Source organism: Manis javanica, chromosome 7, assembly GCF_040802235.1.
Source record: "Manis javanica isolate MJ-LG chromosome 7, MJ_LKY, whole genome shotgun sequence".
NCBI classification, from domain to species: Eukaryota; Metazoa; Chordata; class Mammalia; order Pholidota; family Manidae; genus Manis; species Manis javanica.
In genome coordinates this window covers 66535753-66549128 of record NC_133162.1, presented here as the reverse complement: position 1 = coordinate 66549128, position 13376 = coordinate 66535753, and positions in this window count along the sequence as shown.

Genomic DNA, 13376 nt, shown 5'->3' with positions numbered 1-13376 from the left:
GTACAGAAATGCAGAATGCCCTAGTTATAGGGCATGGGCTCCTCATTCCATTTATAGAGCTGCCCATACCTTTTGGGTCTTCTAGGCTACTGGAGAGTGTTTATCCCACACTTGGCACAAATTCTGAAGCCTTTATACCCGTTGGTACGAAAGGGCATCAAGTGGGACTAGAATGACATGTGCATCTGCCTTTCCTACAGCAAAGCGGGCAGTCAGAGCCATGCAGGCCTTAAGTGTGATAGACCCATCAGGGCCCTGTGAGCTGGTTGTTCATGTGACTGAAGACGGTTATGGCTGGGGTTTCTGGCAGCAGCTTGATCTAACTCACCAACCTATTGGATCTGGTCACAACTCTGGAAAGGGGCAGAGGTACAATACACTTCGATAGAAAAACAACTGGCAGCTGTGTATCACACCTTGCTGGCTACAGAACCCATCAATGGAATGGCCCCAATAAAGATAATAACCACCTATCCCATCTTGGGGTGGGTACAAGATGACCCAAAAGCCAAGGAGTGGTGTGGCACAAATGCTCACACTGGCCAAGCGGGGTGCCTACCTATAGCAGTGTAATGCCCTCTAGGAGCCCCTTGAGTGAATAACTCCAATGCTTATTGGGGCCAGTGGCGTATACTAGTGAAAAGCAGGAAGAATTTACTTTAGAACCATTAGTAGCAGAGAGTCCTTATCAGGAGGGAAGAGCTCCTATACCCAAAGATGCATGGTACACAGATGGCCCCAGCTGTGGGCAGCCCCCAAAATGGAGGGCCCTAGCTTTCCATCCTAAGACTGAGACAATGTGGATGGAAGACGGTGAGAGGAAGAGCAGCCAATGGGCAGAGTTGCGGGCTGTGTGGCTTGTGATCAGCCAGGAGCCCTCCCCTATAGTTGTCTGCACTGACAGCTGTGCTGTCTATCGGGGCTTGACCCTGTGGCTACCAACCTGGTACCATGCCAACTGACTGGTTGGTGACCAACTCCTTTGGGGGCAAGAATTGTGGCAAGACTTATGGGTCTGTGGTGAGACAAGAACAATTACAGTATACCATGTGACACATCCTTTGCCAGTGGCATCCCCAGGAAATGATGAAGCAGATAAATTGGCCCAGATATGTTGGTTAGAAGGAAAGCCTGCCTCTGATGTAGCCCAATGGTTCTATCAGGATTTGTTGAATGTGGGGCAAAAGATAATGTGGGCAGTAGCTTGTTGGTGGGGCTTGCTTTTGACCTTTGCAGAAGTTAGTAGAGCTCGGCAGGAGTGTGTCGTATGCTCTAAAAGGAATTTACACCAAGTTTCACAATAACATGGGACAATACCTAAGGGACCGATATCCCTCATCAGGTGGCAGATAGACTATATTGGGCCTCTACCTGTGTCAGATGATATCAGTATGCCATGACTTATGTGGATGTAACTACTGGACTTCTGGTTGCTTTTCCTACATGTTTTGCAGACCAGCAGACAACCAAAAGGGGCCTGGAGCATCTCTTTGCTGCCTATGGCTGACCACAGGTAATTGAGAGTGATCAGGGCACCCATTTTACTGGACATACACTGCAAGAATGGGTGCAACAGTTGGGAATTAAATGGAAGTTTCATGTGTCATACAATCCTACCACAGTAGGCATGATAGAAAGGTAAGGTATAACGGCTTGTTAAATCCAGGCTCAAGTCAGATACCAGTAGTCTACAGGGATGGTCAGTGCACTTATAGACCGTGCTACAGCATTTGAATGACATAGGGAGCCCTGAGCCCCATAGACATGTTAACACATATGGCTGCCTCCTCTGTACAACTGCAAATACAAACCAAGGAAGAATTGTTGAAGCCAAGGTTTGGCCACCAGAATAATATCTTGCTGCCAGCACCAACTGCACTGAACCCTGGAGACTCCATTGAGTGGACATGGCCTTGGACCTTTCATCACATGAACCAATGATGGCTGGCCCTCCTGGCACCTTGGGGACAAGGCCTGGAAGCTGGCCTCCTGTGTATTCCTGGAATAACAACAGAGTGGCCTCCAAAGATCACAGTAATATATCCTGAATGGACAGAAGGTAGGAGCATTTTACAAGGGAGTTTTATTGTTATGGCCAGTGCATGCACCTCCAGTAGGACTATATATAGACCCTTCAGTAACCCCTTTGGGGAGAGGAGTAAAAGTATGGTATACTAGATCTGGATAGGACCTCCTTCCTCCTACAGTCCTATCACAGGACCACTCTCTTGCATGCATCCTACCTGATGGACAAGATTTGCCTATGTTGGTGCCATTAAAACCTGGGTCTTACTGTCCTTAAGGTCTTTGTGGGTTGGGATCCTCCTCTGGCTTGAGGATTATTATAATTTTTGTTCAAAGTCTTGTTGTGTTTTACTTTATGTTATTATCTCTAAGTTGTTATTATCCTCTGTTGCTGTTGTGGAATCTGGTTACAGTGCTCCAGCTTTCTCACACAGGGACCATTGCAGAAGATTGAGAGCCTGTAGATTTTAAGGTGAGAATCCTGGATGGGTGGAGTGTGGGGAAATTGGGTTACCTATGGCCAGAATCCTCACTGAACTTAAACCACTTGATGATGTAACTGGCCTGTTGCTCGGCTGCTGCTTCCACATCCGTTAGCAATGAGCTATTGTGCTATATAGAGAACTCGGCCCAGTGCTCTGGGCAGAGGCAGAGATGCTAGTGCTTGACCTACCCCCAGGAGAACCAGCCAGGTAATAAACCCTTTCACCCCAAGAATGTTCTAATGTCATTTCTTTGGTCGCACTGAATCCATAGTCAACTTGCCCAGGGCTGAAACCCATTGGCAAACAGACCCCAATAGTTATATTACCAGGATACCTTCTTAACAGCCATCATATACCCATCATTTCTTTAGGGTCCTGAATAACTAAGAAAGTATCAGAATATTTGATTTACAAAATCTTGGGAAATTTTACCAACCTGATGCCCACCAGCTTCACAGTGAAGCAGGACCTGCTCATAGGAATAAGCATTCATGAAGATCCCTATAAAAGTATGTCTGTCCATATCTCAATATCTTCATCAGTCTCAGCCAGCCCTTTTCCTCAGTTTGGCAGCCCACATCCAATAAGTAAGCAACTGAGACTGTATCAAGAGAGGCAGAAAGGGGAGCATTTGATGTTTTCTTCTAGGCTCTTCTCTTCATCTTGTTCATACTTGTCATTTCAGGTTTCTGGTACTTGCCAGTTAGCTGAGTGCCCTGTTGCTCCAAGAGTTTAAGACTTCAAGTTAGTTTTCCAAAATGCCACTTAAATCTGCATGCCATTTCCATGACATTGAGTACAAGTGCTTACTGTGTGTACATCCTGCATAGGCACGGTGAAGAACTACAGCTGTAGTTACTTAACAAGGCTCTGAACCAAAGGACAGGCTCTAGTGCCCCACGGCACAAGGGACTGCAGACAAGGAGAAGCTGATGTTGCCCACAGGTGGGGTCATACAGGATGTTTATGAGAACAGAAGGCCCTCACTCAACCAAATATGCAGCTTATAAGAGCTCCCAGCGCTAACCACTGTGAGCCTGTAGAAAACTGGAGAACATGGACAAATACGAGGCCAGCAGGTGACAGCAGACTGCTGACACTTGGGAGGCCCAGTGTCACCTATGTCAATTCCATCCAGCATCTACATTTTAAATCATGTTCACCAGTGATCATGTACCTAACTATTCCTATTTTGGGGTAAGTGTTCCCCATCTGGCAGAGTGATAGAAATCCAGTGCACCAAATGTATGCTAGTTTTGTTTTTGTCCTCCTCCCAAGGTTTTTTTTTTTTCGTTTTGAAAAATATTAAGCTTCTGTCCTCTAGATTCACTCATTGTTAACATTTTGCTACATTTGCTTTATGTCTCCTTTGTATTTTTTGGGAGCAATTTGATACAAATACCCTGTCAGTTTACCACTAAATACTTCAGTTTATATCTACCAAGAACAAGGATATTCTCCTACATAACCATTAAATAATTACCACACTCAGGAAATTTAATATTGATACAGTACTATTATGTGCCATATTATATGCAAAATTGCACATTGTTGCAGTAATATTGTTTATAGCAGTTTTCCCTATTTCTGAATACAATCAAGGATCATGCACTGCATTTGTGTGTCATGATTCCTGTTAGTGATTTGCTTGGCTTCCAATTTGAGAACTGAACCATATAAACAGCCTGATAACAACTGCCTTTATCATTCGCTACAATTCCCGTTTCCCACATGGGTCACTGTGATCAACCCTGACCCTATGTCTTCAAGTCAGACCCCTCATCCTTCATACTTTACTGCCATGTCGGTCCCTCCCTGCCTCTGACCCACAGATAAGGGAGGAGACACGATGAGATATCAAAGACCTGAAAGGATCAGCCAGGGGACTCAAGGTGTAACAGCACAAGAGTGGTGCTGAGAAGGCACCTCTTATATTTATTGATCACATAGTTGTTTAATAACAATAGTATTCTGAGTTAGTGATTTCACACCTACATAATTATTAACTAATTCCACACCTAGTGTTTAGCTGCCTCCAGTTTGCTGGGGCACAACGTTCTCTAAAACATAAGAACAATGTAGGAACAGCCATGTCATGGAAACAGATCTGAGTTAAGATACAGCATTCCTAAGCATGCATCAGAGGTAATAGAAAAAACATTTTAGTCACGAGAATTAAAATATATTTCAAACCCACATTTCCCTCTTATTTTTTAATTAAAGAACACCAAAACAGTGGGCATAATACAAGCAAGAAGTCCACTTTTAAATTTAGGTATTAATTTAGCTGGGCGAAAACAGCAGAGAATGCCTCACATAAATGGGGGGATGAGGTTCTAAGCCTTGCCTCAGTTGGCCCCCTTCTCCTCGCCTGTTGGCCCCCTGCAACTGTGCCTGTCTTAGGTTGTTCCTCCCATGAGGAATCTTACTTGTCTCTGGCTAACTGGCCATCCTCCAGGGCCATACAGGGAGCTAGCATGCAGCAAAAAGAGGCATTTGAAGTAGGTCGATGCTTTTTCTCATACTCTTATGTCCAGCCATAATCATAAAAATCACAGAATACAGTGATTCACTGCACGAACTTTCATAGGGGGTATGTAGAAAGAGAACAATCACTTCTTAGATGTTACTTCTTGAAAAGTAGCATAAGCATGTATTGGCTTCAATAAACTAGTAATCAAATGACGTACCCACATTACCCAAACAGGAAGACAAATACATAATAGCAGTACACCTATAAGTATTGGCCATATCCAATGAAACCAAGAAAACCAATTTGATAATCCAGGCATTTGTGAAAACTTATCAATAACATGATGAATGTTATCTAATTGATTTTGGATAGTTTGAGAAAAATCAGACAAATTAAAACAACACATTCCTGGAAGCTGTTCACATCCCATATGTTCTTCTAACAATAGATAATCTATAGTAGCACGATTTTGAAGTACTGCAACTTGTACTTCTCCCAGTTCCTGGTTGAGTTCAGATAATATAGAAGCAGTCAAGTTTGTAGTCTTACTATATGCACAGGCCAACTTAGATATTTCATTTTGCATCCCAGTAGCAAGTCTGGGGACTGGCAAAAGGAATGCAGCAGCAACTGCAACAGCAGGAGAATTTAACAACTTCAAGTTGTCATCACAGCCAGAGGGTAGGGCTTGAGGAGATCTCCTACCCATATATCCAGGATGATCTATGAGAGCAGGAAGAATACGTCCTACGCCGCAAACACCTTGGTAACGTGAAGAAAAGGCTTGATAGGTTTTGTTATCACACAGAAACACCCAACCATTTGGGAGTCTATATCCATATGGCCATTTTACATGAATAGTGGAATTACAATCAGAAGGTATACGAGTACAATTAATACACATACAATCAGAAATTATAGTAGTACTGACAGGTTAATTTAATATCAAGCACAAGAATTCTAGGAGAATGGGTAATGCTTATACCTGACATACTGGTAAACACCAGGGGAGGAAGTCCTATTCCTATTAAGTTCTTTGTTAATAATCCACTAAGGGAAGAATCTCTTTTATTTATTTATTTATTTATTTTATTTTGGTATCATTAATCTACAGTTACATAAAGGACATTATGTTTACTAGGCTCTCCCCTTCAGCAAGTGCCCCCCACATACCCATTCACAGTCACTGTCCATCAACATAGTAAGATGCTGTAAAATCACTACTTGTCTTCTCTGTGTTGCACAGCCCTCCCCATGCCCCCCACTATACATGTTAATCGTAATGCCTCCTTTCTTTTTTCCCCACCCTTATCCCTCCCTTCCGACCCGTCCTCCCCAGTCCCTTTCCCTTTGGTAACTGTCAGTCCATTCTTGGGTTCTGTGCTTCTGCTGCTGTTTTGTTCCTCAGTTTTCTTTTGTTCTTATACTCCACATATGAGTGAAATCATTTGGTACTTGTCTTCCTCCACCTGGCTTATTTCACTGAGCATAATACCCTCTAGGTCCACCCATGTTGTTGCAAATGGTAGGATCTGTTTTTTTCTTATAGCTGAGTAATATTCCATTGTGTGTATGTACCACATCTTTATCCATTCATCTACTGATGGACACTTAGGTTGCTTCCATATCTTGGCTATTGTAAATAGTGCAGTGATAAACATAGGGGTGCATCTGTCTTTTTCAAACTGGAGTGCTGAATTCTTACAGTAAATTCCTAGAAGTGGAATTCCTGGGTCAAATGGTATTTCTATTTTGAGCATTTTGAAGAACCTCCATACTGCTTTCCACAATGGTTGAACTAATTTACATTCCCACCAGCAGTGTAGGAGGGTTCCCCTTTCTCCACAACCTCACCAACATTTGTTGTTGTTTGTCTTTTGGATGGTAGCCATCCTTACTGCTGTGAGATGATATCTCATTGTGGTTTTAATTTGCATTTCTCTGATGATAAGTGATGTGGAGCATCTTTTCATGTGTCTGTTGGCCATCTGAATTTCTTCTTTAGAGAACTGTCTATTCAGCTCCTCTGCCCATTTTTTAATTGGATTATTTGCTTTTTGTTTGTTGAGGTGTGTGAGCTCTTTATATATTTTGGATGTCAATCCTTTATCGGATCTGTCATTTATGAATATATTCTCCCATACTGTAGGATACCTTTTTGTTCTATTGATGGTGTCCTTTGCTGTACGGAAGCTTTTCAGCTTGATATAGTCCCATTTGTTCATTTTTGCTTTTGTTTTCCTTGCCCGGGGAGATATATTCAAGAAGAGGTCACTCATGTTTATGTCTAAGAGATTTTTGCCTATGTTTTTTTCTAAGAGTTTTATGGTTTCATGACTTACATTCCAGTCTTTGATCCATTTCAAATTTGCTTTTGTGTATGGGGTTAGACATTGGTCTAGTTTCATTCTCTTACATGAAGCTGTCCAGTTTTGCCAGCACCATCTGTTGAAGAGACTGTCATTTCCCCATTCTATGTCCATGGCTCCTTTATCATATATTAATTGGCCATATATGTTTGGGTTAATGTTTGGAGTCTCTATTCTGTTCAATTGGTCTGTGGCTCTGTTCTTGTGCCAGTAACAAATTGTCTTGATTACTGTGGCTTTGTAGTAGAGCTTGAAGTTGGGGAGCGAGATCCCCCCACTTCATTCTTCCTTCTCAGGATTGCTTTAGCTATTCAGAGTCTTTGGTGTTTCCATATGAATTTTTGAACTATTTGTTCCAGTTCATTGAAGAATGCTGTTGGTAGTTTGATAGGGATTGCATCAAATCTGTATATTGCTTTGGGCAGGATGGCCATTTTGACGATATTAATTCTTCCTAGTCAGGAGCATGGGATGAGTTTCCATTTATTAGTGACCTCTTTAATTTCTCTTAAGAGTGTCTTATAGTTTTCAGGGTATAGGTCTTTCACTTCCTTGGTTAGGTTTATTCCTAGGTATTTTATTCTTTTTGATGCTATTGTGAATGGAATTGTCTTCCTGATTTCTCTTTCTATTAGTTTATTGTTGGTGTATAGGAAAGCCACAGATTTCTGTGTGTTAATTTTGTATCCTGCAACTTTGCTGTATTCTGATATCAGTTCTAATAATTTTGGAGTGGAGTCTTTAGGGTTTTTTATGTACAATATCATGTCATCTGCAAATAGTGACAGTTTAACTTCTTCTTTACCAATCTGGATTCCTTGTATTTCTTTGTTTTGTCTAATTGCCGTGGCTAGGACCTCCAGTACTATGTTGAATAACAGTGGGGAGAGTGGGCATCCCTGTCTTGTTCCCGATCACAGTGGAAAAGCTTTCAGCTTCTCACTGTTCAGTATGATGTTGGCTGTGGGTTTATCATATATGGCCTTTATTATGTTGAGGTACTTGCTCTCTATAACCATTTTGTTGAGAGTTTTTATCATGAATGGATGTTGAATTTTGTGGAATGCTTTTTCGGCATCTATGGAGATGATCATGTGGTTTTCTTTTTGTTGATGTGGTGGATGATGTTGATGGATTTTCGAATGTTGTACCATCCTTGCATCCCTGGGATGAATCCCACTTGGTCATGGTAGGATCTTTTTTATGTATTTTTGAATTCGGTTTGCTAATATTTTGTTGAGTATTTTTGCATCTAGGTTCATCAGAGATATTGGTCTGTATTTTTCTTTTTTGGTGGGGTCGTTGCCTGGTTTTGGTATTAGGGTGATGTTGGCGTCATAGAATGAGTTTGAGAGTATTCCTTCCTCTTCTATTTTTTGGAACACTTTAAGGAGAATGGGTATTATGTCTTCTCTGTATGTCTGATAAAATTCCGAGGTAAATCCATCCGGCCCAGGCATTTTGTTCTTTGGTTGTTTTTTGATTACTGTTTCAATTTCGTTGCTGGTAATTGGTCTGTTTAGATTTTCTGTTTCTTTTTGGGTCAGTCTTGGAAGGTTGTATTTTTCTAGGAAGTTGTCCATTTCTCCTAGGTTTTCCAACTTGTTAGCATATAGTTTTCATAGTACTCTCTAATAATTCTTTGTATTTCTGTGGGTCCATTGTGATTTTTCCTTTCTCGTTTCTGATTCTGTTGTTGTGTGTTGACTCTCTTTTCCTTTTAATAAGTCTGGCTAGAGGCTTATCTATTTTGTTTATTTTCTCGAAGAACCAGCTCTTGGTTTCATTGATATTTGCTATTGTTTTATTCTTCTCAATTTTATTTATTTCTTCTCTAATCTTTATTGTGTCCCTCCTTCTGCTGACCTTAGGCCTCATTTGTTTTTCTTTTTTCAATTTCAATAATTGTGACATTAGACTATTAATTTGGGATTGTTCTTCCTTCTTTAAATATGCCTGGTTTGCTATATATTTTCCTCTTAAGACTGCTTTTGCTGTATCCCACTGTAGTTGGGGCTTTGTGTTGTTGCTGTCGTTTGTTTCCATATATTGCTGGATCTCCAGTTTCATTTGATCATTGATCAATTGATTATTTAGGAGCATGTTGTTATGCCTCTATGTGTTTTGAGCCTTTTTGCCTTCTTTGTATAATTTATTTCTAGTTTTATGCCTTTGTGGTCTGAGAAGTTGGTTGATGGATTTCAATCTTTTGGAATTTACTGAGGCTCTTTTTGTGGCCTAGTATGTGGTCTATTCTGGAGAATGTTCCATGTGCACTTGAGAAGAATGTGTGTCCTGTTACTTTTGAATGTAGAGTTCTGTAGATGTCTGTTAGGTCCATCGTTCTAGTGTGTTGTTCAGTGCCTCTGTGTCCTTACTTATTTTCTGTCTGGTTGATCTGTCCTTTGGGGTGAGTGGTGTGTTAAAGTCTCCCAAAATGAATGCATTGCATTCTATTTCCTCCTTTAATTCTGTTAGTATTTGTTTCACATATGTTGGTGCTTCTGTATTAGGTGCATATATATTTATAATGGTTATATCCTCTTGTTGGCCTTTGCCCTTTATCATTATGTAATGTCTTTCTTTATCTCTTGTTACTTTCTTTGTTTTGAAGTCTATTTTGTCTGATAGTAGTATTGCAACACCTGCTTTTTTCTCCGTGTTGTTTGCATGAAATATCTTTTTCCATCCCTTGACTTTAAGTCTGTGCATATCTTTGGGTTTGAGGTGAGTTTCTTGTAAGCAGCATATGGATGGGTCTTGCTTTTTTATCCATTCTATTACTCTGTGTCTTTTGATTGGTGCATTCAGTCCATTTACATTTAGGGTGATTATTGAAAGGTATGTATTTATTGCCATTGCAGGCTTTAAGTTTGTGGTTACCAAAGGTTCAAGATTAGCTTCTTTACTATCTTACTGTCTAACTTAACTCGCTTATTGAGCTATTATAAACACAGTGTGATGATTCTTTATTTCTCTCCCTTCTTATTCCTCCTCCTCCCTTCTTCATATGTTGGGTGTTTTGTTCTGTGCTCTTTTTAGGAGTGCTCCCATCTAGAGCAGTCCCTGTAAGATGCCCTGTAGAGGTGGTTTGTGGGAGGCAAATTCCCTCAACTTTTGCTTGTCTGGGAATTATTTAATCTCTCCTTCATATTTAAATGATAATTGTGATGGATACAGTAGGCTTGGTTCGAGGCCCTTCTGTTTCATTGCATTAAGTATATCATGCCCTTCTCTTCTGGCCTGTAAGGTTTCTGTTGAGAAGTCTGATGATAGCCTGATGGGTTTTCCTTTGTAGGTGACCTTCTTTTTCTCTCTGGCTGCCTTTTAATACTTTGTCTTTGTCTTTGATCTTTGCCATTTTAATTATGTGTCTTGGTGTTGCCGTCCTTGGATCCCTTGTCATGGGAGTTCTGTGTACCTCTGTAGTCTGAGGGGCCATTTCCTCCCCTAGTTTGGGGAAGTTTTCAGCAAAGACAGTATTTCTTCAAAAACACTTTCTATCCCTTTTTCTCTCTCTTCTTCTTCTGGTACCCCTACCCCTATAATGTGGATATTGTTCTGTTTCGATTGGTCGCACAGTTCTCTTAAAATTCTTTCATTCCTGGGGATCCTTTTATCTCTCTCTGCATCAGCTTCTCTGCATTCCTGTTCTCTGTTTTCTAGTCCATTAGTGGTCTCTTGCATTTCGGCCATTCTGTTTTGAAGTTGTTCCAGAGATTGTTTTATTTCTGTATTCTTCCTCCTTAGTTCTTGCATATTTCTCTGCAAGTCCATCAGCATGGTTATGACTTTTGTTTTGAATTCTTTTTCAGGAAGATTGGTTAAATCTATCTCCCCAGGTTCCTTCTCAGGGGAAGATGTAGAAGATGTCAAACCTGTCTGGGTTAGTCTTGTCTGGATCAAATTTTTTTGCCTTTTCATGTTGATAGGTGCAGTGGTGTGCTATTGACTCGTCTGTCAGCTGGGAGAGTCAAGACTCTTTCCACTTGGCTCCTGGCCTTTCTTTACTGGGACAACTGCGACCCCTATTGGCTTGTCTTGGGCAATTGTGTGTAGATTGGGTCTCTGTATCTTGCCCGGCCGGTATGAAGGAAGCTCCCTTGCTGTGGGCATGACCAGCCTCAGGCTGCTGCTCTGCTATGACGGGGCCCTGGAGGGGTAATGGACGGGGGGCTGTTTGGCTGTTTACCTCTGTGAAGGGTCTCAGAACTGTTGCCCAGGGGGTTAGTGCACCCAGAGTTCCCTGGAATTTCCAGCTGCTGGACTGTTACCTGGGATACTTCTGATCAGCTGTGGGGTCCCTGTCCCTTTAAGACTTTCAAAAAGCACTCGCTTTTCTTTGTCCCAGGTACCCTGGCTGCGGGACCCGCTCACAGGTCTTACTTTCCTGCTTCCCTAGTTTCCAGCACCCCATGCATGCACTGTGTGTCTGCGCTCTGGTGCAGATGGCTTGGGCTGGGTGTTTAGCAGTCCTGGGCTCCCTCTCCGTCCCCACTCCAACTCCTCTCCTCGTGCTGGGAGCTGGGGTGAGGGGCATTGGGTCCCGCCAGGCTGTGGCTTGTATCTTACCCCTTTCACCAGGTGCTGGGTTCTCGCAGGTGTGGATGTAGTCTGGCTGTTGTCCTGTGTCTTCTGGTCTCTCTTTTAGGGATAGTTGTATTTGTTGTATTTTCAAAAATATATGTTTTTGGGAGGAGATTCCCACTGTCCTACTCATGCTGCCATCTTGGCTCCCTCTCGGAAGAATCTCTTGCTACACAAAAAGGTGACTTATTTAATCCTTGGCTGGTAGGTTGCAGCCACAGGTTAGGTGAGGAGAATTTATGTTCTGGAACAAGTGATATATTTAAATACACATAACTACTTTTATATAATATATCAGGAGATCCTTTTTGAAATTTTTCACAGGTACAATTTCCAATGTCTTCTCGAGTCAAAATTGTTTTATAAATGTCATATCGATTATTTTCTTTTTCAGATTGATCGGTAGCATTATACCATCCAAGTCTTTCTCCAGATGTTTGTCTATATATTTCCTCACCATTCTTTTTCCATACTACAGGACCTACAGGAGTAGAACAGGTGGATACACACTGAAGGACTACTTCTTGGCCTAAATTTGGTGGATTGCTCACACTAGCTGTAATAGTGCAAGCTTGTGTAGTGTGTGTATGTATAAATACCATAACCAAAAACAAATGTAGAAACTTCACTACCCAGGAAGCTTCACTCCATTGGTGAAGTTTGTTGGTGGCCATCCTCTGGAGCAACTCTTCTGGAGGATGTTGATGTTGGGAGTTCTTCTTCATATCATATCTTAATTCATTTTCTCGGTAGCCAGATCAGACATTGATCCTCTGTAATGATACAAAAAAACCCTTTGCCCCACACTTTGATATGACCTTTATACCATTGTGAAGAACCTAGTGGAGACCACCATACAGGAACTGCTGTTGTTTTAGAAAAAGAAATATTGTCCAAAAAGTGAACTTCCATAGCTGATTGTCCGTCACCCTTTAAAATATCAAAATTAAGGATATGTAAAGCATGTATTCATTGTTGATTTGCAGTTAATTTTATCATATTGGGCAGTAATCTCCCTTTTTGTTTTAATAAATAATGCTTAAGAGTAAGAGGATGATGTTCAATTAGAGCTTGGCCTGTAGAATTGTATGAAATACCTGTTTTATGAGTGATATTATATAGCTGAAAAAATTTTTTAGCATAGAGAAGAGGTAAACTGGAGCATTGTCAGCTTAAGAGAAAAAGCTTAAAACATTTTGTCAGCAACATTTGAAACAAAAAGCTATAAAATCATTTTTCTGTAGTTTACTTAATTTTATATAACCAATACCCATTCTGCTGAAATCTAGTTCTTTACTAGTTTAGGAGTAATTAAACAATGCTTATAAATGACAAAAGATTTACAAATGACAATGGTTAAAGATCTGATGAGAACTTACTGTAAGAGCATGAGGCGATAAGGGCAGCTCTTGTGGGACCAACTTCAGAATAAAAAGG